The 27,466-nt window shown below is 38.4% G+C and overlaps 1 protein-coding gene across 3 annotated transcripts in view; it reads left to right on the top strand.

The window, feature by feature from the left end:
• Window positions 1-27,466, top strand: part of ESR1 (estrogen receptor 1) — a 493,708-nt gene that overhangs the window by 173,706 nt on the left and 292,536 nt on the right. The window contains exon 1 of one of the 3 annotated variants that reach the window (XM_029224357.1): window positions 24,514-24,540. The exons of the other annotated variants lie outside the window; for them this stretch is intronic. The gene's annotated coding sequence lies outside the window, so the exon portion shown is untranslated. Of the gene's footprint in view, window positions 1-24,513; window positions 24,541-27,466 lie in introns of those variants that run through there. 3 annotated transcript variants of the gene reach the window in all.

A 27,466-nucleotide genomic window follows, 5' to 3' on the forward strand; every position in this document is an offset into this window, starting at 1 on the left:
CTCTCTTTTCCTCTTAGGTATCTTTGCCCTTGTCTGCCTTTCCTTTTGCTCGCCTGTTCTTCGAATCCATCATATTTTGTCAGTGACATCAAATCTGCTGCTCTGGGAATATGTAGAATTTTATGATGCTCAAGATCAAATTGATTGTGATAATGCAGAGGCGTCAGATATTGCAAGGGGATGAGAAAGGGGCGTGGTCTGAGATGCTCACACAAACAGAAAACCTTCAGAATTAGCTGCAAGGAGAGAAACAAGGGGAAAAAAATCCCTCAAATCAAAATAGTTAAAGGAAATATACATTTTTGCCTTCCAGGTATGATTTAGGAAAAAAAAAGTGTAATTTTAATTAAGAAAGAAAATCGTCTGTGATTTCCGAAGCCTAGGAAGCAAAAAAGTACCTGTACTTCACATGAAATTAAACCAGCCATTGTGAGCTAAGCAGTGATACCATTAAGTCTGGCTGTCCTTATAGAGAGAATAAAACTCTCTCTCCTTCTCAAGTAATATTTGTGAAACAAAGGACCACTGAAGATGATAAGGGTTTTTCCCCTGAGAGCTAATTAGTTAGCCAAAAACTTGATCGATTTCTTTTGTTCAGGCTAGTGGCCATATTGCAACAGCACTCAGTCCTCGTTGACCTGACTTGGCAGAATCACTAAACCCAGTATCCATTTTCAGCCCTTATTTTATTTGACCCGTTTGTCAGCCAAACTTGACCCAGTCGATCACTCCCTTCATCTGGAGACTTCCCTTCACTCCAACATACTCTGCTCTCCGGGTTTTTCTCCTTCTAAACTGGCCACTCTTTCTGTCTCTTTGGTTCGTTGCTCCTAATTTCCAGTCTCTCAAAGTAGGAGCTCCCCAGGATCTGGTCCTTGGACTTCTTCTTTTCTTGGTCTCAGTCACATCTGGTGTCATGGCTTTAAATACCATCTATCACCCTCTCTTCTCTCTCCTTGAACTCTAGACTTGTCCCTGCCTACTTGACCTCTCCACCTGGGTGCCTAAGAGGTTTCTTAAACTTACCATGTCTGCAAACAAACATGCCATCTTAACTTACAGCAAATCCTTCCTTCTGATTCTCGTGCCAAATACCATGGAGTAATTCTTAACTCCTCTCTTCCATGCTCTCAATCTAAACACCTGAGAATCCTGTTGGCTTTAGAATAAAAAATACATCAGAAATGTATACTTCCTATCACTTCCATCCCCATTGCCCTGGCCCTAGCTACCACTATTTCTTGTCTGGATAACTCGTTTCCCTGCTTCTGCCTTTTTTTGCTCATGATCAGTCAGTTCTAGCACTTAAAATGGAAGTCACATAATGTCATGACTTTGTTCAACATCTCCCAATAATTTCCACTTTCACCCGGTAAAAGCCAAACCTGTCTCCCACCCCTTCTTACCTCTTTGATTTACTGCTTACTCTTACTTATTCTGCTGCAGACACACTGGCATCCCTAGTACTCCTTGAAGCATTGGACGTGCCTCTGATCTAGAACTTTCACGTTTGCTCAGACACATGGCTTGCCCTTCATTTTGTTGAGGTCATTTTTCAAATTTCACTTGGGGCAAGGCCTTCCCTGACCACCATATTTGACATTGCAACCCTCTCTTAACTTTCCCCCTCTTCCCTGAATATACTGCACTCCCTTCCTTGCTTCATTTTCTCTCTTTATCACCCTCGAACCTATTGTGTACTTTACTGATTTATTCTTCCTTCTCCCTGCACTGGACTATAGGTTCTGGGAGGGCAGAGTTCAGTGTTTTGTCCATTGCTGTATCCCAAGTACTTAGAACAGTGTCTAACACATAGTAGGCATTCAACTGATGTGTTTTGAAAGAATTGAGGGTAATAAATTATGATTGGTCAAAATCAACTAGGTGATCTCATAGTATAACGTGCCTTGATTGGAGGAGAAGGGAAACATGTGCATGGCGGGGGGGCGGAGGAGCTGCCATGGAGCCATACGTGGCATTAGGGTGAGAGTTCACAAAAAATGATCTAACCTCCCTACTTGCTGGGTCCTATTATCCCCTCCTGAGTCAAATCAGAATGGCTTGACTACGCCCTTTTACTAGTGGTGAGGCTATTTTAGCATTCCACTAAAAACCATTTAAAATACAAAAACAAGGCTGTACTACTTTAACTCTGACCTTAGAAGACTCTCAGTTTTATAACAGTTTAGAGAAAATGTGGAAAGGTTGAATATGTTTGCTGGCCTCAATCTTTCTATTACTCATCTCTATAAAGAGGCTTTTAGGGACATATTAAAAAGTTTCCATCCCTCTTGTCTCTTGCTTTCCTTCTCATCTTTCTTCATTGCACCCAAATGGTCAAAAGCAAGACCCTGAGAGTCTGGAGGAAATGTGTTATGGTCAGAGCAGACCGGGGTGGAGCTGGCCTAGAACCTTGGGTCCTGCCCTCAGATCGGCTACTCAAGTTATAGCTCTCGAACAGAGTGAGCTCATGCGTATTCCCTATTACCAAGAACTCACTAGGCTGTTGTTTCCCTCAGAAGGAGAAGTTCTCATCTGGAAGCTTTATGTGTTTGTGTCTTCTCCCACATGTTTCTCCGTGTCTGACTAGATCTAAGATGAAAGCTTCGGTTCTGAGATCAGGTGCCACACCAAGAGGCAAGAAAAGAGATAGCAGAGGGTGGTGTATTAAACTGAGAAAGTAGGTAGTTTTCTAGACAAACTGAAAGCCAGAAATGACATCATCTTGTAATAGCTTTCCTGTAATAAGGCAATGGTCTGAACTTGAGGAACCTGTTAAAGTCTGCTTCCAAACACAGAGGCCATTTCTAGGGCTAGAGGTAGAGTGGTATGTACGCTCAATTCTATTCTGAAACAAGGCAGTTTATAAACTATAAGGTAGCTGATAAAACCGCAGGAATAGAAAGCTTTGCAAAATCTCCAAAAACACTGGGAGTTTTAAAGTTCAATGTTCATGCCATATGAATGCTTTTTAAAAAATTTTATTTTATTGAAGTTTAGTTGATTTCCAATGTTGTGTTAATTTCTGCCATACAGCAAAGTGATTCAGTTATACATATACATTCTTTTTCATATTCTTTTCCATTATCGTTCATCACAGGATATTGAATATATTTCCCTGTGCTATACAGTAGGACCTTGTTGTTTATCTGTTCTCTATATAATAGTTTGCATCTGCTAATCCCAAACTCCCAATCCATGCTTCCCCCACCCCCTCCCCCTTGGAAACCACAAGCCTGTTCTCTATGTCTGTGAGTCTGTTTCTGTTTCATAGATAAGTTAATTTGTGTCATATTTTAGATTCTACATATAAGTGATATGGTATTTGTCTTTCTTTTTCTGATTTTCTTCACTTAGTGTGATAATCTCTAGTTCCATTCATGTTGCTGCAGGTGGCATTATTTCATTCATTTTATAGCTGAGTGGTATTCCATTTTATATATGTACCACATCTTCTTTACCCATTCTTCTGTCGATGGACATTTAGGTTGTTTCCATTTCTTGGCTATTGTGAATAGTGCTGCTATGAGCATAGGGGTCATGCCATGTGATTTCTTTGTAGTTTCATGTCTTGGCTATTTAGCATTCTTTAGAGGCACCTGCTTGATAAAAATAGAGCAGGAATTTTTGGCCAGTTTTGTTAGTTATGGGCTGGTTTGGTTTTTTTTCCTAATAGAAGTAGCAAAATAGATGGTAAGAAGCAAACTGCTTTCATGATTATAGATGCCTCGCGGGGCCTTCTTTCATCACTGGAGCTTAAAATGCACTTATCTCTTCAGTTCTTTTTTATGCATTTATTTAAGTCTTCAGCCTGTTTGTTCTTCATAAATTATTCTGTAATACTTGAACAGGAGCAATGATAATGGTGCATTTAGAATCATAAAATGACAGCAAGTTTGAGCTCCAGGGGACTTCAGAAAAAGCCTAGCCCAGTTGTTTATTTTACAGAAGAAGAAAAGGGAAGCCAGGTGGTGACTCGCCCAAGGTCTTACACTGAACTGCTGGCAGAGCTGGGCATTATGAAAGCTGCCTCTCCTAATCTCTCAGCTGTTCTTATTATTAAATCACAAAGAGGTTATTTCTCAAAATGAAGAAATAACATAAAATTATTTCTCAGAGTAGGCTTTCTGTATTTTTTGGTCACATGGGAAAATAAAAATTATTATGAACTTTGGAGTAACAACAACAGCAATGACAACAACGAACTCATCAAGACATATTCTATGGTCTAGAGAACTCAAAACAAAACCAGAATATTCCTGTGATTTCCATTGCATGAGACAATATGGTTCTGCTAATATATTAAAACAACTGTGTTTATAAGTTAGATTCTTTTTATTGTATTTAAATATTCAAAGAATTTAAGCTATGTTAATATTTTCCTGGCACGCCCGGCCCTGCATGCCATACCATGGAGCTTTGTGCTGCAGAACACCACCTGGTGGCTGATATCTAGACAATGGATATCTTGGGACCCATTTTCGTTTTTGATAAAAATGGCACGGCGTGTGGCTCCACTTGGTAAATATTTCTGGTGATGTAAATCTGGTGCCATACCCAAGTAGAGATGGTCCTTACTCAGGGTCATTCTCAGTGAAGTACAGCCTCATTCCTCTCATCATCAGAATTTGGGTCCTTCTGGGACTTTTCTTTATCAGAACTGGAAAAGGTTGGTGGAAATCTGAAAGTTACAAAATCAGTAAAAACTTTAATCAAATGTGTCTGAATCTATGCTACAAATTAAGCTATATAGAGTTTACAGAAAGCTTTAACTGAAGCGTACATGCCTATGTGTGAGCAAGCTGTTATCAGGGTTCACCACATCATGTAAAATCTAGGTGAGACTGGCACAACCCTCAATTTGTGAAGACCAATTTCTCTATGCCTTCGATATACACATATTCCCAGAAGACTTGTTTAATTACTTCATTCAATGCGGGTCATTTTACTGTCCTGCGTGTCTTGTCCACTTTCCATACTGAGTGGAGTCTGAGGGGGAATTTGTTCTCTTCCTTTGATTTCCACAAAAGGCCACCCAGACAAGACCTTGTAGTTACTGCCAGATTTTACCAAAGAAGAAAGAGTTTACAGCACAACAAACAAGCATCTTGAATATTAAATATCCCTCTTCTTAAAAATTTCTTGTCCAATTCAGACTTCAACATCCTTGCTGCTCTCAACTTTCCCGTCTTCTTTTCTCCTTTTTTCCATCTTGTAAACAATCCCAGCCTCTGTACTCTTGCGTTTGGGGTTGTTGTCTTATGCAGAATATTTCAGCTCATCCTTTGGTTTGTTGTCTCCTTCTTGGTCTTACTGAGTCTATGCATTAAAAAAAGCAAAACAAAACAACTCAATATACCATTGAGTTATTTTTTTAAGTGAAGAAAATTTTCCCTCTGAAAGGTGCCACTTGTTAAGATTTTATAAATAAATATGTAAATAAGTTATTTTACACACACACATACACACACAACTACAATTAATATATAGCCCCCCAAACATCATAGTCTGGTGTTAATTCTAGTTGTTCTTCATTTAGGATTGGTGAATGTTTTGGCTCCATGTGGCAAAGGGAAAATTACCTGCTGTATTTTTTTTTTTTTTTTTTGCTGTACGCGGGCCTCTCACTGTTGCGGCCTCTCCCATCGTGGAGCACAGGCTCCGGACGCGCAGGCTCAGTGGCCATGGCTCACGGGCCCGGCCGCTCCGCGGCATGTGGGATCTTCCCGGACCGGGGCACGAACCCGCGTCCCCTGCATCGGCAGGCGGACTCTCAACCACTGCGCCACCAGGGAAGCCCTACCTGCTGTATTTTAAATCTGGGTCCTCTTCTTTTAATTGCCTAACTTCTGCATCTTCAGTCAATCTCCTTTTGGATTTCATTCACCTCAGATAAGTTTTTCCTTTTGTATGGGCTACTCTTCTAATCATTGAGAAAATTCAGTTTGTCTGCAGTTGCTTAAGGATCTGACCTCAATGTACTGTCTTTGGTGTATAGTTGTTGTTCTTTTTTAATGGTGGATATACTTCATTATACATTTGTCAGCACCCACAGAACATACAACACAAAGAGTGAACTATAGTGTAAATTATAGACCTTAGTTAATAATAATTTTCAATGGTGGCTCATCAGTTATAATACATGTACCACAGAAATGCAAGATGTTAATAATAGGGGAAATTGGGAAGGGGGGATATATGGTAACTGTGTACTTTCTGTTCAGTTTTTTTGTAAACCTAAAACTGCTCTAAAAATAAAGTCTATTAATTAAAAAAATCATTAAAGTAATCAAAATGCTACATTGGAAAATATTCACTAATGGAAAAGAAATGGGTGAGGAGTGGATCGGAGATCCCTTGAAAACCTCAGCTAGTCTCACTCTTCGGGTCAGAAGATATGTATAATTATCATTGAGAAGGATGAGTACCACAAACAAATGGTCACCACTGTCCTTCTTTGTAACTGTTTCCTGCTGACATTCTCTCTTTCTACCTGAGGAGTAACAGGTAGATTTCAGAAAATCCCAGGTCACAGACTTCAGGTCATAATCATACAAGAGAGTAAGGGTTTTCAATCTATAGTATCATGTCATTTATATATAGTGACAATTTTACTTCTTCCCTTCCAACTTGGATACTTTTAATTTCTTTTTCTTGTCTGATTGCTGTGGCTAGGAATTACAATACTATGTGGAATAGAAGTGGTGAAGGAGGGCATCCTTGTCTTGTTCCAGATTTCAGTGGGAAAGCTTTCAGCTTTTCACTGTTGAGTATTATATTGGCTGTGGGTTGATCATAAGTAGCTTTTATTATGTTGAGATATGTGCCCTCTATGCCCAATTTTTTTTTACATTTATTCTTTTTTTTTAATTGGGGTATAGTTGTTTTACAATGTTGTGTTAGTTTCTACTGTACAGAAAAGTGGAGTTCCCTGTGCTATACAGCAGGTTCTTATTAGTTATCTATTTTATACATATTAGTGTATATATGTTGATCCCAATCTCCAAATTCATCCCATCAGCCCCCCACCCCACTTTCCCCCCTTGGTGTCCATACAGATATAGAGACTGTATCTCTATATCTGTATCTGTATCTCTATATCTGTATCTCTATTTCTGCCCTGCAAACCGGTTCATCTGTACCATTTTTCTAGATTCCACATATATGTGCTAATATATGATATTTGTTTTTCCCTTTCTGACTTACTTCACTCTGTATGACAGTCTCTATGTCCATCCACATCTCTACAAATGACCCAACTTCATTCCTTTTTATGGCTGAGTAATATCCCATTGTATATATGTACCACATCTTCTTTACCCATTCATCTGTCGATGGGCATTTAGGTTACTTCCATGATATGGCTATTGTAAATAGTGCTGCAATGAACATTGGGGTCTTTTTGAATTATGGTTTTCTCTGGGTATATGCCCAGTAGTGGGATTGCTGGGTCATACGGTAGTTCTATTTCTAGTTTTTTAAAGGAACCTCCATACTGTTCTCCATAGTGGCTGTATTCCCACCAACAGTGCAAGAGCGTGCCCTTTTCTCCACACCCTCTCCAGCATTTGTTGTTTGTACATTTCTGATGATGCCCATTCTAACCGGTGTGAGGTGATAGCTCATTGTAGTTTTGATTTGCATTTCTCTAATAATTAGTGATGTTGAGCAGATTTTCATGTGCCTCTTGGCCATCTGTATGTCCTCTTTGGAGAAATGTCTATTTAGGTCTTCTGCCCATGTTTTGATTGAGTTGTTTGTTTTTTTGATATTGAGCCACATGAGCTGTTTATATATTTGGGAGATTAATCCTTTGTCTGTTGATTTGCTTGCAAATATTTTCTCCCATTCTGAGGGTTGTCTTTTCGTCTTTTTTATAGTTTCCTTTGCTGTGCAAAGCTTTTAAGTTTCATTAGGTCTCATTTGTTTATTTTTGTTTTTATTTCCGTTACTCTAGGAGGTGGGTCAAAAAAGATCTTGCTGTGATTTATGTCAAAAAGTGTTCTGCCTATGTTTTCCTCTAAGAGTTTTATAGTGTCCAGTCTTACATTTAGGTTTTTAATCCATTTTGAGTTTATTTTCGTGTATGATGTTAGGGAGTGTTCTAATTTCATTCTTTTACTTGTAGCTGTCCAGTTTTCCCAGCACCAGTTATTGAAGAGACTGTCTCTTCTCCATTGTATATCCTTGCCTCCTTTGTCATAGATTAGTTGACCATAGGTTTGTGGGCTTATCTCTGGGCTTTCTATCCTGTTGCATTGATCTATATTTCTTTTTTTGTGCCAGTACCATATTGTCTTGATTACAGTACCTTTGTAGTATAGTCTGAAGTAAGGAAGTCTGATTCCTCTAGCTCCATTTTTTCCCGTCAAGACTCCTTTGGCTATTGGGGATCTTTTGTGCTTCCACACAAATTTTAAGATTTTTTTTTTTTTTACATCTTTATTGGAGTATAATTGCTTTACAATGGTGTGTTAGTTTCTGCTTTATAACAAAGAGAATCGGTTATACATATGCATATGTTCCCATATCTCTTCCCTCTTGCATCTCCCTCCCTCCCACCCTCCCTATCCCACCCCTCTAGGTGGTCACAAAGCACTGAGTTGATCTCCCTGTGCTATGCGGCTGCTTCCCACTAGCTATCTATTTTATGTTTGGTAGTGCATATATGTCCATGCCACTCTCTCACTTTGTCACAGCTTACCCTTCCCCCTCCCCATATCCTCAAGTCCATTCTCTAGTAGGTCTGTGTCTTTATTCCTGTCTTACCCCTAGTTTCTTCATGACATTTTTTTCCCTTAGTTTCCATATATATGTGTTAGCATATGGTATTTCTTTTTCTCTTTCTGACTTACTTCACTCTGTATGACAGACTCTAGATCCACCCACCTCAATACAAATAACTCAATTTCGTTTCTTTTTATGGCTGAGTGATATTCCATTGTATATATGTGCCACATCTTCTTTATCCATTCATCTGATGATGGACACTTAGGTTGTTTCCATCTCCTGGCTATTGTAAATAGAGCTGCAGTGAACATTTTGGTACATGACTCTTTTTGAATTATGGTTTTCTCAGGGTATATGCCCAGTAGTGGGATTGCTGGGTCATATGGTAGTTCTGTTTTCAGTTTTTTAAGGCACCTCCATACTGTTCTCCTTAGTGGCTGTACCAATTCATATTCCCACCAGCAGTGCAAGAGTGTTCCCTTTTCTCCACACCCTCTCCAGCATTCTCCACACCCTCTCCAGCATTTATTCTTTCCAGATTTTTTGATGATGGCCATTCTGACCCGTGTGAGATGATATCTCATTGTAGTTTTGATTTGCATTTCTCTAATGATTAATGATGTTGAGCATTCTTTCATGTGTTTCTTGGCAATCTGTATATCTTCTTTGGAGAAATGTCTATTTAGGTCTTCTGCCCATTTTTGGATTGGGTTGCTTGTTTTTTTTGTTATTGAGCTGCATGAGCTGCTTGTAAATTTTGGAGATTAATCCTTTGTCAGTTGCTTCATTTGCAAGTATTTTCTCCCATTCTGATGGTTGTCTTTTGGTCTTGTTTATGGTTTCCTTTGCTGTGCAAAAGCTTTGAACTTTCATTAGGTCCCATTTGTTTATTTTGTTTTTATGTCCATTTCTCTAGGAGGTGGGTCAAAAAAGATCCTGCTGTGATTTATGTCATAGAGTGTTCTGCCTATGTTTTCCTCTAAGAGTTTGAGAGTTTCTGGCCTTACATTTAGGTCTTTAATCCATTTTGAGCTTATTTCTGTGTATGGTGTTAGGGAGTGTTCTTATCTCATACTTTTACATGTACCTGTCCAGTTTTCCCAGCACCACTTATTGAAGAGGCTGTCCTTTCTCCACTGTACATTCCTGCCTCCTTTATCAAAAATAAGGTGATCATATGTGCGTGGGTTTATCTCTGGGCTTTCTATCCTGTTCCATTGATCTATATTTCTGTTTTTGTGCCAGTACCATACTGTCTTGATTACTGTAGCTTTGTAGTATAGTCCGAAGTCAGGGAGCCTGATTCCTCCAGCTCCGTTTTTCATTCTCAAGATTGCTTTGGCTATTCGGGGTCTTTTGTGTTTCCATACACATTGTGAAATTTTTTGTTGTAGTTCTGTGAAAAATGCCAGTGGTAGTTTGATAGGGATTGCATTGAATCTGTAGATTGCTTTGGGTAGTAGAGTCATTTTCACAATGTTGATTCTTCCAATCCAAGAACATGGTATATCTCTCCATCTATTTGTATCATCTTTAATTTCTTTCATCAGTGTCTTATAATTTTCTGCATACAGGTCTTTTGTCTCCGTAGGTAGGTTTATTCCTAGATATTTTATTCGTTTTTTTGCAATAGTAAATGGGAGTGTTTTCTTGATTTCACTTTCAGATTTTTCTTCATTAGTGTATAGGATTAGTGCATTAATTTTGTATCCTGCAACTTTACCAAATTCATTGATTAGCTCTAGCAGTTTTCTGGTAGCATCTTTAGGATTCTCTATGTATAGTATCATGTCATCTGCAAACAGTGACAGCTTTACTTCTTCTTTTCCGATTTGGATTCCTTTTATTTCCTTTTCTTCTCTGATTGCTGTGGCTAAAACTTCCTAAACTATGTTGAATAAGAGTGGTGAGAGTGAGCAACCTTGTCTTGTTCCTGATCTTAGTGGAAATGCTTTCAGTTTTTCACCATTGAGGATGATGTTGGCTGTGGGTTTGTCATATATGGCCTTTATCATGCTGAGGAAAGTTCCCTCTATGCCTACTTTCTGGAGGGTTTTTATCATAAATGGGTGTTGACTTTGTCAAAAGCTTTTTCTGCATCTATTGAGATGGCCATATGGTTTTTCTCCTTCAATTTGTTAATATGGTGTATCACATTGATTGATTTGCGTATATTGAAGAATCCTTGCATTCCTGGAATAAACCTCACTTGATCATGGTGTATGATCCTCTTAATGTGCTGTTGGATTCTGTTTGCTAGTATTTTGTTGAGGATTTTTGCATCTCTGTTCATCAGTGATATTGGCCTGTAGTTTTCTTTCTTTGTGACATCCTTGTCTGGTTTTGGTTTCAGGGTGATGGTGGCCTCGTAGGAGGAGTTTGGGGATGTTCCTCCCTCTGCTATATTTTGGAAGAGTTTGAGAAGGATAGGTGTTAGCTCTTCTCTAAATGTTTGATAGAATTCTCCTGTGAAGCCATCTGGTCCTGGGCTTGTTTGTTGGAAGATTTTTAATCACAGTTTCAATTTCAGTGCTTGTGATTGGTCTGTTCATATTTTCTATTTCTTCCTGATTCAGTCTTGGCAGATTGTGCTTTTCTAAGAATTTGTCCATTTCTTCCAGTTTGTCCATTTTATTGGCATAGAGTTGCTTGTAGTAATCTCTCATGATCTTTTGTATTTCTGCAGTGTCAGTTGTTATTTCTTGTTTTTCATTTCTAATTCTATTGATTTGAGTCTTCTCCCTTTTTTTCTTGATGAGTATGGCTAATGGTTTATCAATTTTGTTTATCTTCTCAACGAACCAGCTTTTAGTTTTATTGATCTTTGCTATCGTTTCCTTCATTTCTTTTTCATTTACCTCTGATCTGATCTTTATGATTTCTTTCCTTCTGCTAACTTTGGGGGTTTTTTGTTCTTCTTTCTCTAATTGCTTTAGGTGCAAGGTTAGGTTGTTTATTCGAGATGTTTCCTGTTTCTTAAGGTAGGATTGTATTGCTATAAACTTCCCTCTTAGAACTTCTTTTGCTGCATCCCATAGGTTTTGTGTCGTCGTGTCTCCATTGTCATTTGTTTCTAGGTATTTTTTGATTTTCTCTTTGATTTCTTCAGTGATCACTTTGTTATTAAGTAGTGTATTGTTTAGCCTTCATGTGTTTGTATTTTTTACAGATCTTTTCCTGTAATTGATATCTAGTCTCATAGTGTTGTGGTCAGAAAAGATACTTGATACAATTTCAATTTTCTTAAATTTACCAAGGCTTGATTGGTGACCCAAGGTATGATCTATCCTGGAAAATATTCCATGAGCACTTGAGAAAAATGTGTATTCTGTTGTTGTTGGATGGAATGTCCTATAAATATCAATTAAGTCCATCTTGTTTAATGTATCATTTGAAGCATGTGTTTCCTTATTTATTTTCATTTTGGATGATCTGTCCATTGGTGAAAGTGGGGTGTTAAAGTCCCCTACTATGAATGTGTTACTGTCGATTTCCCCTTTTATGGATGTTAGTATTTGCCTTACGTATTGAGGTGCTCCTATGTTGGGTGCATAAATATTTAAAGTTGTTATATCTTCTTCTTGGATCGATCCCTTGATCATTATGTAGTGTCCTTCTTTATCTCTTCTAATAGTCTTTATTTTAAAGTCTATTGTGTCTAATATGAGAATTGCTACTCCAGCTTTCTTTTGGTTTCCATTTGCATGGAATATCTTTTTCCATCCCCTCACTTTCAGTCTGTATGTGTCTCTAGGTCTGAAGTGGGTCTCTTGTAGACAGCATATATATGAGTCTTGTTTTTGTATACATTCAGGCAGTCTGTGTGTTTTGGTGGGATCATTTAATCCATTTACATTTAAGGCAATTATTGATATGTATGTTCCTATTCCCATTTTCTTAATTGTTTTGGTTTCATTATTGTAGGTCTTTTCCTTCTCCTGTGTTTCTTGCTTAGAGAAGATCCTTTAGTATTTGTTGTAAAGCTGGTTTGGTGGTTCTGAACTCTCTCAGCTTTTGCTTGTCTGTAAAGGTTTTAATTTATCCATCAAATCTGAATGAGATCCTTGCTGGGTAGAGTAATCTTGGTTGTAGGCTTTTCTCCGTCATCACTTTAAATATGTCCTGCCAGTCCCTTCTGTCTTGCCGAGTTTCTGCTGAAAGATCAGCTGTTAACCTTATGGGGATTCCCTTGTGTGTTATTGTTTTTCCCTTGCTGTTTTTAATATATTTTCTTTGTATTTAACTTTTTACAGTTTGATTAATATGTATCTTGGCGTGTTTCTCCTTGGATTTATACTGTATGGGACTCTCTGTGCTTACTGGACTTGATGAACTATTTCCTTTCCCATATTAGGGAAGTTTTCAACTATAATCTCTTCTAATATTTTCTTAGTCCCTTTCTTTTTCTCTTCTTCTTCTGGATTCCCTATAATTTGAATGTTGGTGTTTGAATGTTGGTGCATTTAATGTTGTCCCAGAGGTCTCTGGGACTGTTCTTTTCATTCTTTTTTCTTTATTCTGCTGTGCAGTATTTATTTCCACTATTTTATCTTCCAGGTCACTTATCCGTTCTTCTGCCTCAGTTATTCTGCTATTGATCCCTTCTAGAGTATTTTTAATTTCATTTATTGTGTTGTTCATCGTTGCTTGTTTCATCTTTAGTTCTTCTAGGTCCTTGTTAAATGTTTCTTGCATTTTGTCTATTCTATTTCCAAGATTTGGGATCATCTTTACTATCATTATTCTGAATTGTTTTTCTGGAAGGTTGCCTCTCTCCACTTCATTTAGTTGTTTTTGGGGTTTTTTTCTTGATCCTTCATCTGGGATATAGTCCTCTGCCTTTTCATTTTGTCTATCTTTCTGTGATTGTGGATTCTTTTCCACAGGCTGCAGGATTGTAGTTCTTGCTTCTGCTGTCTGCCCTCTGGTGGATGTGGCTATGGTATTGCCTATGTTTTATTTTAGGAATTTTATGGTTTTGGGTTTTACATTCAAGTCATTGATCTATTTTGAGTTAACTTTTGTGTATGGTGTATGATAATGGTCTAGTGTCATTTTTTGCATGTGGCTGTCCAGTTTTCCTAACACGTTTAATTGAAGAGACTATTCTTTCTCTATTGTATGTTCTCTGCTCCTTTGTTGTAAATAAATTATCCATATATGTGTGGACTTATTTCTGCGCTCTCTATTCTGTTCCATTGATCTGTGTGTCTGTTTTGTGCCAATACCATACTGTTTTGATTACTATAGCTTTGTAGTATAGTTTAAAATCAGGATGTAGGATACCAGCTTTGTTCTTCTTTCTAGAGTTTGTTTTGGCTATATGAAGTCATTTGTGGTTCCATATAGATTTTAGAATTATTCATTCTAGTTCTGTGAAATGTACCTTTTAAATTTTGATAGGAATTACATTGAATTTGTAGATTGATTTGCATAGTATAGGTATTTTAACAATATGAATTCTTCCAATCCATGAATATGAAATTTCTTTCCATTTATTTGTGTCTTCTTCAGTTTCTTTCATCAGTGTCCTCTCGTTTCAGTGCACAAGTCTTTTACCTCCTTGGTTAAATTTATTCCTAGGTATTTTATTCTTTTCAATGCAATTGTAAATGGGATTGTTTTCTTAATTTCTCTTTCTGATAGTTCATTATTAGTCTATAGAAACACCATGGATTTCTTTATATTGACTTTGTATCCTGTGACATTACTGAATTCATTTATTAGTTCTAACAATATTTTATGGTGTCTTTAGGGTTTTCTGTATATAGCATCATGTCATCTGCAAATAGTGGACCCCAGACCAATTAAATCATGATCTCTGTGGTGGTAATCAGATCTTAATAGTTTTTAAAGTTCCCAAGTTTCTTCTAATGAGCAGTCATTATTGACAACCACTTCTAAGGTATCTTCCAGGTCAAAAATGACTATGATTCTAACTTAAATGAATAAGAAACAAATTTGTCATAAAGACTCTATTGTCTAGTCTTCCATGCATGGGTTTATTCCTCCAGAAATAGTCATTTCTTTACTAAGGTGTATACTTATCTTCGGAGCATCTGTTGGGACACATGTTGTGCAGCTTGTACCAAAACAGCATGGTGTGTGCTGAAATATTGCTTTGGATTTTATAGATTATCTTATAACTTAGTTTTGCTGATATGTTATTTGATTTTTGGTGAGTAGCGTGGATGTCTTTCTTTGCAATCCAGGGGGCTGCTATCACTTTTTTTTTAAACACGTGAATTCTACCAATTGATTTTTAAAATGAAAAAAAAATTGTATAACCATTTAAAGATTTTTTTATTTTTAAATATATTTACTTATTATTTATTGGCTCTGTCGGGTCTTAGATGCGGCACGTGGGGTCATTCGTTGTGGCGTGCAGGCTCTTTGTTGCGTTGCATGGGCTTCTCTCTAGTTGTGGCGTGCAGGCTCCAGAGCATGTGGGCTCTGTGATTGTAGCATGCGGGCTCTCTAGTTGCGGCATGCAGGTTCAGTAGTTGTGGCGTGTGGGCTTAGTTGCCCCGTGGCGTGTGGTTCCCTGACCAGGGATCAAACCCATGTCTCCTGCATTGGAAGGCAAATTCTTAACCACTGGACCACCAGGGAAGTCCCTGTAACCATTTTTTAAATTGAAGTATAGTTAATTTAAATGTGTTAGTTTCAGGTGTACAACAAAGTGATTCAATTATACATATATATGTATACATTATATATGTATGTATGTATATTCTTTTTCAGATTCTTTTCTGTTATAGGTTATTACAAGATATTGAACATATCTTGTATATATTGAACATATCCCGTGCTATATAGTAGGTTCTTGTTGTCTATCTATTTTACATATGGTAGTGTGTATATGTTAATCCCAGACTCCTAATTTATCTCCCCCACCCCCTTTCCCCTATGGTAAGTTTGTTTTCTATGTCTGTGAGTCTCTTTCTGTTTTGTAAATAAGTTCATTTGTATCAGTTTTTTAGACTCCACATATAAGTGATACCATATAATATTTGTCTTTCTCTGCCTGAGTTACTTCATTTTATATGATAATCTCTAGGTCCATCCATGTTGCTGCAAATGGGCTATCACTTTTAAAGGGTGATAAATCTCCTCAAAATCCCAGCTCTCCCATTTACCAGTTCTATGACCTTGGACTCATTTCCTCACTTCTCTGTGCCACAGGTTTCTCTGTAATAGGGATAATTATAAAACTCATTTCATAGGGTTTTGAGAATCATACTGGTAAAGTTATTTTACATAATTAACACTCAAAAATGAGCACTAATAATCTAGTATCTGAAAACATATTTTAAAATGTATTTGAATATATTTCAAAATGTTATTATATAAAAGATATGTAAATTTTATTTTACTATATTAAAATGCATAAGTTTAAAATACATAACAAATATATATGTTGATATGTTAAAATGTTCAACATGTGTTTAGATTTTTCTGTGTATTTCTAAAAGCAGTTTATTTCCTTAAGTGTTACATAATACTTATAAAACATATTTATATAAGTTCCAAATAATAACCTCTGTAGCTCCTGGAAAAGTAGGGCTGTGTCTGATATTCTTTTGCATCTCCCTTAGTTTCCAGCACTCTGAGAACCACTCAGAGTCACTTTTCCATATGCAGAAATCTTTAGGTACACGTCTTCCATTATTTCTACACATTCTCTCCACCTTGCTACATTCTTCAGTGGCATAAACATATTCCTTCTCCTCCCACAATGGAAAGAAATATGCATATTGAGCAATTCCAACACCCAAGAGCAAAAATTACTAGTCAGTGTTGAAAACAAAAACAAGTTTCATTTTTGTGTGTGTGGTTGTTGTTCCTGTTGCTTTTTGGTGTGTGTGTGCTTTTGTGTGTGTGTGTGTTTCTTTTCTTCCAAAAAGTTTGTTCTCTGTTTCATTTCTTCTATCAATTTCCAGCATTCTATCTCCAGATTATATATTTCAAGGACCCTACCCCCAGCAATTTCCCACTGTCCTTCATTCATTCTCAAGGGCAGTGGGGATGGTGCCAGTCAGGGGCTAGTGATGGGATAGTGTTATCTACTGTGTTGGAGGAGCTAAGAACTGATTAAGATTCTCCAAGGCAGAGAAAGACATGGGCATCCAGTCTTGAAAACAGTTTGTTGGTGGTTGTTATGGCAGAAGAGCGGTGAATTAGCTTGAGGAAGGCCAAAGAAATTACCCAAAGCTTCCACGTATAAGCGATATCATATCATATTTGTCTTTCTCTGTCTGACAAATGAACTTATCTACAAAACAGAATTAGAGTTACAGATCTAGAAAACAAACTCATGGTTACCAGGGGGTAAGCGGGAGGAGGGATGAATTGGAAGATTGGATTGCCACATACACACTATATCATTAAATAGATAACTAATAAGCTATATATTAAATAGATAACTAATAAGGACCTACTGTATAGCACAGGGAACTCTACTCCATACTCTGTAATGACCTATATAGGAAAAGAATCTAAAAAAAAGTGGATATATGTATAGGTATAACTGATTCACTTTGCTGGGCACCTGAAACTAACACAACCTTTTAGATCAACTACACTCCAATAAAAATTAAAAGAAAAATAAAAACATGAAATTACCCGAAGCTCAGGTGCCTTTCTAAGACACACCAACCTTCGTTCACTCACAAATTCGGCTACCAGGTGATGAGAAGACAAAAATGGATGTCATCTCCGGTTTTGACTTCAAGGAACTCACAGCTGATGGGGGCCTTGGGGGATGGACAGAGGATTAAAATACAGTGTTAACAACTGACCTCAGCCTGGGGGAATGAGTAAAGAATTTGGAAGGGAAATGATGCCTGAAAGATTAACATAAATCAGGCCAGTTAAGGGAGCGGTAAGGAGAAAGGTGGCTGTGTTTACCGGTCAAGGGAAGAGGCTAGAAACTGCAGGAAACACAGGCAGTGGGGTGTTGCTGGAGCATAAACTATGACGTTCGCCTCTCTCTTGCTTTGCTGTCAACAGGTCAGATTGTCAAGTAGGGTGACCATACGTCCTGGTCTCCGGCAAGGTGAGACTTTCAAGTAGGGTGACCATACGTCCTGGTCTGCGGCAAAGTGAGACTTTGAAGGTTAAAATGGGACAGTCTTGCCACATCAGGAACATCGAGCTCCCTATCTTTGTGTGGGTATCTGCCAGCTGAATCATCTGCCTGTCTTTTCTTTCGTTTGTTTGGTTTTGTTTTCTAAGTAACAGAAGAATATGTTAAAGGTGGGTTATGGAGGAGAAAGAAAGGGGAGGTATGATTTTTGTGGCTTGGAAGAAGACAGCCTCCATGAAGGATATGGTTATGCTATGGAGGACTGCTTTCTAGCTAAGGACAAAGGCAGGGACCACGGAGAAGAGTCTGTGCCCTGCACTTGGGAGAGTGAAGGGCAGTGGGAGATCGGTGGGGTGGAGTCCTTGAAATGCATAGTCTGGAGATAGAATGCTGGAAACTGATGGAAGAAATGGAACAGAGGACAAACTTATTGGAATTTCTTTAAAAATGTGTGGTTTCTGTCATCAGTTCGTTCGCCATGATATAGATGGTTATCAATAGTTACAATTACATTCATCAAGATCTAAAATTTCTACCATTTTTAGATATTTATCAGTCACAATGAGGGTCATTGAAAGTGGTGTTAGATAATTTCCTCTAAAAGTTGTGTTCTATTAATCCATACAAATATCAGTGTCTACTGCGTGCTTTTGATTAATCTTGGGGCCAGATAGCAATTAAACACTCAGAACCTAAGAACATTTTATAATATAGCACTTCATGTAATTCTGTGAGACACTGAACACATTTACCTCTTTTCTTTTGGGCCTTTAAATCAGAACAGTACTGTGCAACAGAAGTATAATGTGAGTCATGTGTGTCACTTAAAATTTTCTAGTCATCAAATTAAAAAGTAAAAATAAGCCAGTGAAATTAACCTTGACACATTTTATCCAACATATCCAAAGTATCATAATTTCAAAATGTTATCAATATAAAAAATATTAATGAGATATATTACATTCCTTGGCTTTGGACTAAGTCTTCAGAATTTTGTGTGTATTTTTCACTTACAGCACATCTTTCATCAGGCATATTTTATCTATATGTAGATATCATAAAACTTACAGTTGAAAAAGTAAATTCATATACCCAACTTGTCACAAACATACTTAAAAGTTTTCCAATGACTGAATTGAGTGTCAGTTTTAAATTTGAAGTCAATTGAGTTAATTAAAATGAAATGAAATTAAGAAAAAAACCTCTTCATTCCTCAGTCACATTAGCCACATTTCAAGGGCTTATTAGCCACATATGGTTAGTGGCTGAAGATCAGAAAACAGAGAAGTAGAATATATTTAGTAAATGAATTTGGAAGCGGGCACATTTTATTACTCTCCTTTGTCATGCTTTTTTTTGGTTTTTTCTCTTTAGCTGTTTACAACTATAAAAGCCAAAAGACTCTCTCCATCTTTTTTGGTAGGCATTAGTTCCATATACGTCCTGTAGGTGGCAGCACTTGCTTCCTGAAACTGTAAGAGGGAGGAGTTGCTAGGACTTGTTACTCAGATTCTGGCGTTTTTCATAGAGTCAATTCTTTGGAAAATTTTTTGGTGGCATAGGTTAGAATCTTTTCAGTTTTACTGTCATTCTGTATAGATGGCTGCTGATTATGGAAACAGTCTCAGCCTCTAGAAAATTGCACATTCCTCAATTTGGGGTAAAAGAAAAGCAGCTCTAAGGTGTGAGAGAAGAAAGAGATGCAATTAAAGGACTCCTATCAAAACGCTTTCATTTGCTCAAATCCATATTTTGGAAATGGTGATTCCAAGTGCTGCTTAATAAAACTTTTCTAAGCAGATGAGAGGTAGATTTTGTTTTAAAGACTGTGGCAATGTTAATCTGTTCTTTTCATTTTCCAGGCAACTTTGTAAGTGAATGTTTTAGAATGCCTACAGTTTCATATTTCTTTTCTGTGTAAGATATCCACACCCATTATTAAAACAACTGAACAGGGCTTCCCTGGTGGTGCAGTGGTTGAGAGTCCGCCTGCCGATACAGGGGACACGGGTTCATGCCCCGGTCCGGGAAGATTTCACATGCTGCGGAGCAGCTGGACCCGTGAGCCATGGCGGCTGAGCCTGCGCGTCCAGAGCCTGTGCTCCGCAACGGGAGAGGCCACAACAGTGAGAAGCCCGCGTACCGCAAAAAAAAAAAAAAAAAAACCAACAAAAAAACCCTGAACAAATAACATGTAGCTAAAGTTATATATATGTGTTTAAAGTTCATGGATTAACATTTTAGCATCCCTCCCCTCCCCTTCATTTTGTGTTTGTGATAAAAGAACATGAGATAAGAGGAGTACCAGCATTGGAGGGATTCAAGTTGAGTTTCTAAGGACCGATGTGCATTTTTTTTTAAACATCTTTATTGGAGTATAATTGCTTTACAATGGTGTGTTAGTTTCTGCTTTATAACAAAGTGAATCAGCTATACGTATACCTATATCCCCATATCTCCTCCCTCTTGCATCTCCATCCCACCCTCCCTATCCCACCCCTCTAGGTGGTCACAAAGCACCGAGCTTATCTCCCTGTGCTATGAGGCTGCATCCCACTAGCTATCTATTTTACATTCGGTAGTGTATATATGTCCATGCCACTCTCTCACTTCGTCCCAGCTTGCCCTTCCCCCTCCCCGTGTCCTTAAGTCCATTCTCTACGTCTGCGTCCTTATTCCTATCTTGCCATTTGTTAGAACTATTTTTTTTTTTAGATTCCATATATATATGTGTTAGCAAACGGTATTTGTTTTTCTCCTTCTTACTTACTTCACTCTGTATGACAGTCTTTAGGTCCATCCACCTCACTACAAATAACTCAATTTCATTTCTTTTTATGGCTGAGTAATATTCCATTGTACCTATGTGCCACATCTTCTTTATCTATTCATCTGTCGATGGACACTTAGGTTGCTTCCATGTCCTGGCTATTGTAAATAGAGCTGCAATGAACATTGTGGTACATGACTCTTTTTGAACTGTGGTTTTCTCAGGGTATATGCCCAGTAGTGGGTTTGCTGGGTTGTATGGTAGTTCTATTTTTAGTTATTTAAGGAACCTCCATACTGTTCTCCATAGTAGCTATATCAATTTACATTCCCACCAACAGGGCAAGAGGGTTCCCTTTTCTCCACACCCTCTCCAACATTTATTGTTTGTAGATTTTTAAATGATGGTCATTCTGACTGGTGTGAGGTGATACCTCATTGTAGTTTTAATTTGCATTTCTCTAATAATTAGTGATGTTGAGCATCCTTTCATGTGTTTGTTGGCTACCTGTATATCTTCTTTGGAGAAATGTCTATTTAGGTCTTCTGCCCATTTTTGGATTGGGTTGTTTGTTTTTTTGATATGGAGCTGCATGAGCTGCTTGTATATTTTGGAGATTAATCCTTTGTCAGTTGCTTCATTTGCAAATATTTTCTCCATTTTCAGGGTTGTCTTTTTGTCTTGTTTATGGTTTCCTTTGCTATGCAAAAGGTTTTAAGTTTCATTAGGTCCCATTTGTTTATTTTTGTTTTTTTTTCCATTTCCCTAGGAGGTGGGTCAAAAAGGATCTTGCTGTGATTTATGTCATAGAGTGGTCTGCCTATGTTTTCCTCTAAGAGTGTTATAGTGTCTGGCCTTATATTTAGGTCTTCAATCCATTTTGAGTTTATTTTTGTGTACGATGTTAGGGAGTGCTCTAATTTCATTCTTTTACATGTAGCTGTCCAGTTTTCCCAGCACCTCTTATTGAAGAGACTGTCTTTTCTACATTGTATATTCTTGCCTCCTTTATCAAAGATAAGGTGACCATATGTGCGTGGGTTTATCTCTGGGCTTTCTATCCTGTTCCATTGATCTATATTTCTGTTTTTGTGCCAGTACCCTGATGTGCATTTTTGTATAGCTCATGAGGACCCCCTGGTACAAAACCCCATCAAATTGTGGTGTGTTTTCTTGATACTCCTTGGGTGGCATTTTTAAATCACAGCCTCCCTTTTCTGTAATTATCACTCAGTCTGTCTCCCAAATAGAATCTCAAGGTGCTGGCTGAATTCTAATCATGATTTTGCTTATTTTAGTTTTATAGGTAGAATATTCATAGTGTAACTAGTATAATAAATCTAATACCAATGCTTTTGACTCAGAATGTTTACAGTTTTCTTAATGTACTCTTTACTTCTTAAATTCTGGGATAGTCTGTGAAATGGTAGAGGAGAAGGTTTGAGGAGGGAAAGAGACAATTTTATTTAGGACAGGTACACGTCAGAAGCTGTACAAGCTTCTTTTGCATGTGTTTGCTTTTATTACCTCTTCTAATCTGAATAGCAATTTTCTTATAGCTAAAGAAACTAGACTTGGAGAAGTACTATACCTGTCATTTAGCAAATTTCTAGGTATATTTCAGAAAACCTACCCCAAATGTTTTCGTTTCTTATCTTTTTAGCAGAGACCACGTATAAGGACTTTCTATATGAAGACATCTGAGGAGTTAAAACATGGTGTCATTTCTGTAATTTCTTGCCCCATATATTTCTGGTTGTCTTTCTACTATTGCATTTCTTCTGTTCTGTCTGCTTCCTTAACAGTTTTTTTTGTTTGTTTTGTTTTCTTTTTCAAAATGTAATATTTACCGAAAGTTCAGCACTTGGCTTCTTTTTCTTTCTCCTTCTTCAATTATCACGTCTGATCCCATGGCTTCAACTATCTTTCCATGAATGTTAATTTCCAAATTTGTGACTTCATTCTTTCTGTTAGTCTGAACAGGATAATTGCTGAACAAATAACATCATAAATCTCAGTGGCTTATTTCTCTCTCACACACAAATTCTAGTGCAAATACTCCCCACCTGCTTTCCCGATGGCTCCCCACCAAGTGGTGACTCAGGGATCAGCTCCATCCAAGTTACCCTATTTTATGTCTTGGAGCCCTTTAGCAGTCTGGTGATGCCTATGGGCCTCCTCTAAGAATAGTGTTTGTAAATGTGGAAGAGGAAAAAAAAGAGCTAGTAACCAAAATTCAAAGTTAATTACAAAATAGTGCCAGGTAAATATATTTCAAGATATCTGCATCAAGTGTAATGTGATATGAAATATCTGTGATTTCTATGGGAGACAAAGGCACATTTTGCTAACACTGTTGTAACCACTGACTACATTCATAAATACAGGGAATGCTAAGGTCCAGTTAAAATTCATGAAAATACATTTCCCCCATCCAAGCTCACAGGACTCCCTTAATGGCTTAGATTTCAGGTTCTAGTGGCTCCACAATTACCAAAGACTTCTTGGAGTCCTTTACTAGATCTTATGCATGCGATCGACTCACAAAGACCTTGTAGGATAATATGAGACATTTGGGGGCCAAACCAGGAAGGGACATACACCACCTGCAGTCAGAGTTTTTGGGCTAGAACAAGTTGTATTGTCCCTCTGAGGAAGAGGGCTAGGAACTGTATTTCAGCTGTGTGTGCAGGAAGGAGGTAGGATGTGGAGAGCATGGAGCAATAATTGTTTCAAGCAAGAATTATCAATGGATGCTAAAACTAAGAAGGAAAAATATGATGAGAAACAGAATATTCTTTATAGCTTTGTACTACTGCCACACAGATACTTTTTAATTGGGAAGGGAAAATATTAACTTTATGGAGAGGAAGAGATCTAGCCAGACAGCACCTTATCCAAGTGATCAAAGGTGATGTCATCAGTAATGAGGCAAACTGGCACAGGTGACGCACAAAGCAGGAACATTTCTGTGATTCCTGCCCCAAATGCATAACCTGAATTTAGTCAAAGGAAACATCAGAAAAACCCAGGGCGGTCCCCAGACCTCTTGAGAGAAAATTCACAGCCCTCGCCCCCTGGGCCCAGCATCCCGGGTCTGGAGGGGGCCGGGCTTCCCAGGGTCCCCCGAGCGCTGCTTGCGCCCCTCTCCCTGGAGGTGTCCAGGGGGCGGGGAGCCCGCGTGGGTGGGACGGGGCCGGTGTGGGAGGGGCGGGGTGTGCCCCCCGTGTGTGGCTGGGGGAAGCCACTGCCTGTTTAGTAGTTGGCTGTTGCTGCACTTCCACTTCTCTCCCAGCGAGAGAGAGACTCGAGTGGCCAGGCTCAGCCGCAGCAAAGCAGCCAGACACGAAGAGAGGGGCTGTTTGCCGGGTGGGGGTGGGGGGTCGCTCTGCGGATGAAAATTCGAGGGCCAGAACCAGCTCCTCCCCATTTTCGTCCTCCAACCAGCAAACCGAGAAACAAACACCCCCAAGAAGAAGGAGAGTAAAAGTCAGCATGAGCAAAAACTCCAAACCCCTCTCCACGAGCGCCAAGAGGATTCAGAAGCAGCTGGCGGAGATCACTTTAGACCCTCCACCCAACTGCAGTGCTGGTCCCAAAGGCGATAACAGCTAGGAATGGAGATCAACCATTCTACGGCCTCCAGGGTCCGTGTATGAGGGTGGCGTATTCTTCCTTGATATCACTTTTACCCCAGAATATCCCTTCAAGCCTCCAAAGGTTGCATTTCGGACAAGAATCTATCACTTGTAGTATTAAGTCAAGGAGTTATTTGCTTGGACATATTGAAAGATAACTGGAGTCCAGCACTAACCATATCTAAAGTCCTTCTTTCTATCTGCTCGCTTCTTACAGACTGTAATCCTGCCGACCCCTTGGTGGGAAGTATTGCCACTCAGTATATGACCAACCGAGCAGAACACGACAGAATGGCCAGACAGTGGACCAAGGGGTACGCTACATAAATTGGATTTTCACAATTCTATACGTTATTTGTCTGTCACAGAGAGAGCTGCTTATGCTTTTGATGGGGTAGGGGAGGGTGGGAGTTGATCAAGAGTAGGGTATTTCTATAACAGATATTATTCAGTCTTATTTCCTAAGATTTCATTGTAACTTAAGGTATCTTGCTACAATAGACAGGATTGGCAATAGCAACGTTTAAAACCGTCATTAGTTCTGCAATATTAGCTGAAATGCAATACAGAGAAGAATAGACATTTGGGTTCAGTTGCTCACAGTCTGTAACTTGAAACAGCTTAATTTGTACAGGTTACACACATGGCCATTTATGTCAAGTCCTTGCAAGACTATACGGTTTTTTGTTTAAAAAAATTGGAATTTGTTTTCCCTTCTTGGAAGGGAACACTGATATTTAACAGCTTTTAGAGACTGTCATCTCATATATATAAGATGGACACATGGCTATATGGCACCGTATAGGAAGTGAGTAGTTACGTATTTTATTTTATATGCCAATCTACTTTCTTATGGAAAGATAGAGGTTCGCATCAGAACTTGTGAAAACCTGTAGTAAAACACCTTAAGCTGTAAGCTGTAAGGCATGGGATAGGCGTTGTTCAGTGGATTGGCTCTACGTTGAGGACTCCTGAAGTCTGCACTTGTTACTGTGCTAATAAGCGATATTAAAACAAAACAAAACAAGAAAAGAAAAACCCAGCTTGAGAGATAGTCTACAAAGTAGCCGGCTGGAAGTCTTCAAAATTGTCAAGATCATGAACTGTTCCAGATTAAAAGAGGCTACAGACACATGACAACTAATGCAAGGGTGATTTTGCCTTGGATATTGAATCAGAAAGTGGGCATTTGTAAAACAGTTGGTAAAATCTGAATAAGGTCTATAGGTTAGACAACAGTATCGTATCTGTATGAACTGACTGATTTTGATCAGAGTACTGTGGTTAAGTAAAATAAAATAACCTGTTTTGAGGACATACATCCTGACGTTGGCAACTTACTCTCAAAGGTCTCAGGAAAAAAGAATAAATAGGTAGATAGATAAGTAGATAGATAGAATGATAGTAAGAATGATAGAATGAAAAAGTAAGTGTGATGAATTGTTAACATTTGGGGAATATAGGTAAAAGATATGTGGGAATATTTTGTACTATTTTTGCAAAATTTCATTTAAAATCTGAAATTATTTCAAAATAAAAATATTGTTAAGCCTCTTTTTTTTTTTTTAAATAGATCTTTATTGGAGTATAATTGCTTCACGAGACTGTGTTAGTTTCTGTTGCACAACAAAGAGAATCAGCCATATGCATACACATGTCCCCATATCCCCTCCCTCTTGAGCTTCCCTCCCACCCTCCCTATCCCACCCCTCTAGGTCATCACAAAGCACCAAGCTGATCTCCCTGTGCTATGCCACTGCTTCCCACCAGTCAACTATTTTACATTCGGTAGTGTGTATATGTCAATGCTACCCTCACTTCGCCCCAGCTTCACCGTCCCACCCCATGTCCTCAACTCCATTTTCTATGTCTACCTCTTTATTCCTGCCCTGCAACTAGGTTCATCAGTACCATTTTTTTTTTAAGATTCCATGTATATGCATTAGCGTATGGTATTTGTTTTCTCTTTCTGACTTACTTCACTCTGTATGACAGACTCTACGTCCATCCGCCTCACTACAAATAACTCAATTTCATTTCTTTTTATGGCTGAGTAATATTCCATTGTATATATGTGCCACGTCTTTTTTGTTGTTGTTGTTGTTGTTTGCGGTACGCGGGCCTTGCACTGTTGTGGCCTCTCCTGTTGCGGAGCACAGGCTCCGGACGCACAGGCTCAGCGGCCGTGGCTCATGGGCCTAGCCGCTCCGCGGCATGTGGGATCTTCCCAGACCAGGGCACGAACCCATGTCCCCTGCATCGGCAGGTGGACTCTCAACCACTGTGCCACCAGGGAAGCCCACCACATCTTCTTTATCCATTCATCTGTCGATGGACATTTTGGTTGGTTCCATGTCCTGGCTATTGTAAATAGTGCTGCAGTGAACATTGTGGTACATGTCTCTTTTTGAATTATGGTTTTCTCAGGGTATGTGCCCAGTAGTGGGATTGCTGGGTCATATGGTAGCTCTATTTTTAGTTTTTTAAGCAACCTCCATACTGTTTTCCACAGTGGTTGTATCAATTTACGTTCCCACCAACAGTGCAGGAGGGTTCCCTTTTCACCACACCCTTTCCAGCATTTATTGTTTCTAGATTTTTGGATAATGGCCATTCTAACCAGTGTGAGGTGTTACCTCATTGTAGTTTTGATTTGCATTTCTCTAATATTTAGTGATGTTGAGCATCTTTTCATGTACATCTTGGCCATCTGTATGCCTTCCTTGGTGAAATATCTATTTAGGTCTTCCACCCATTTTTTAACTGGATTGTTTGTTTTTCTGATATTGAGATCCATGAGCTGTTTGTATATTTTGGAAATTAATCTTTTGTCCATTGTTTCATTTGCAAATATTTTCTCCCATTTTGAGAGTTGTCTTTTTGTCTTGTTTATAGTTTCCTTTGCTGTGCAAAAGCTTTTAAGTTTAATTAAGTCCCATTTGTTTATTTATTTTTTATTTCTGTTTCTCTAGGAGGTGGGTCAAAAAAGATCTTGCTGTGGTTTATGTCATAGAGTGTTTTTCCTATGTTTTCTTCTAAGACTTTTATAGTGTCTGGTCTTACATTTAGGTCTTTAATCCATTCTGAGTTTATTTTTGTGTATGGTGTTAGGGAGTGTTCTAATTTTATTCTTTTACATGTAGCGGTCCAGTTTTCCCAACAACACTTATTGAAGAGGCTGTCTTTTCTCCATTTTATGTTCTTGCCTCCTTTGTCGTAAATTAGGTGCCCATATGTGCA

The sequence above is a fragment of the Monodon monoceros genome, unplaced genomic scaffold, assembly GCF_005190385.1.
Source record: "Monodon monoceros isolate NGI ecotype Baffin Bay Population unplaced genomic scaffold, NGI_Narwhal_1 Super_Scaffold_15, whole genome shotgun sequence".
Classification (NCBI taxonomy): Eukaryota; Metazoa; Chordata; class Mammalia; order Artiodactyla; family Monodontidae; genus Monodon; species Monodon monoceros.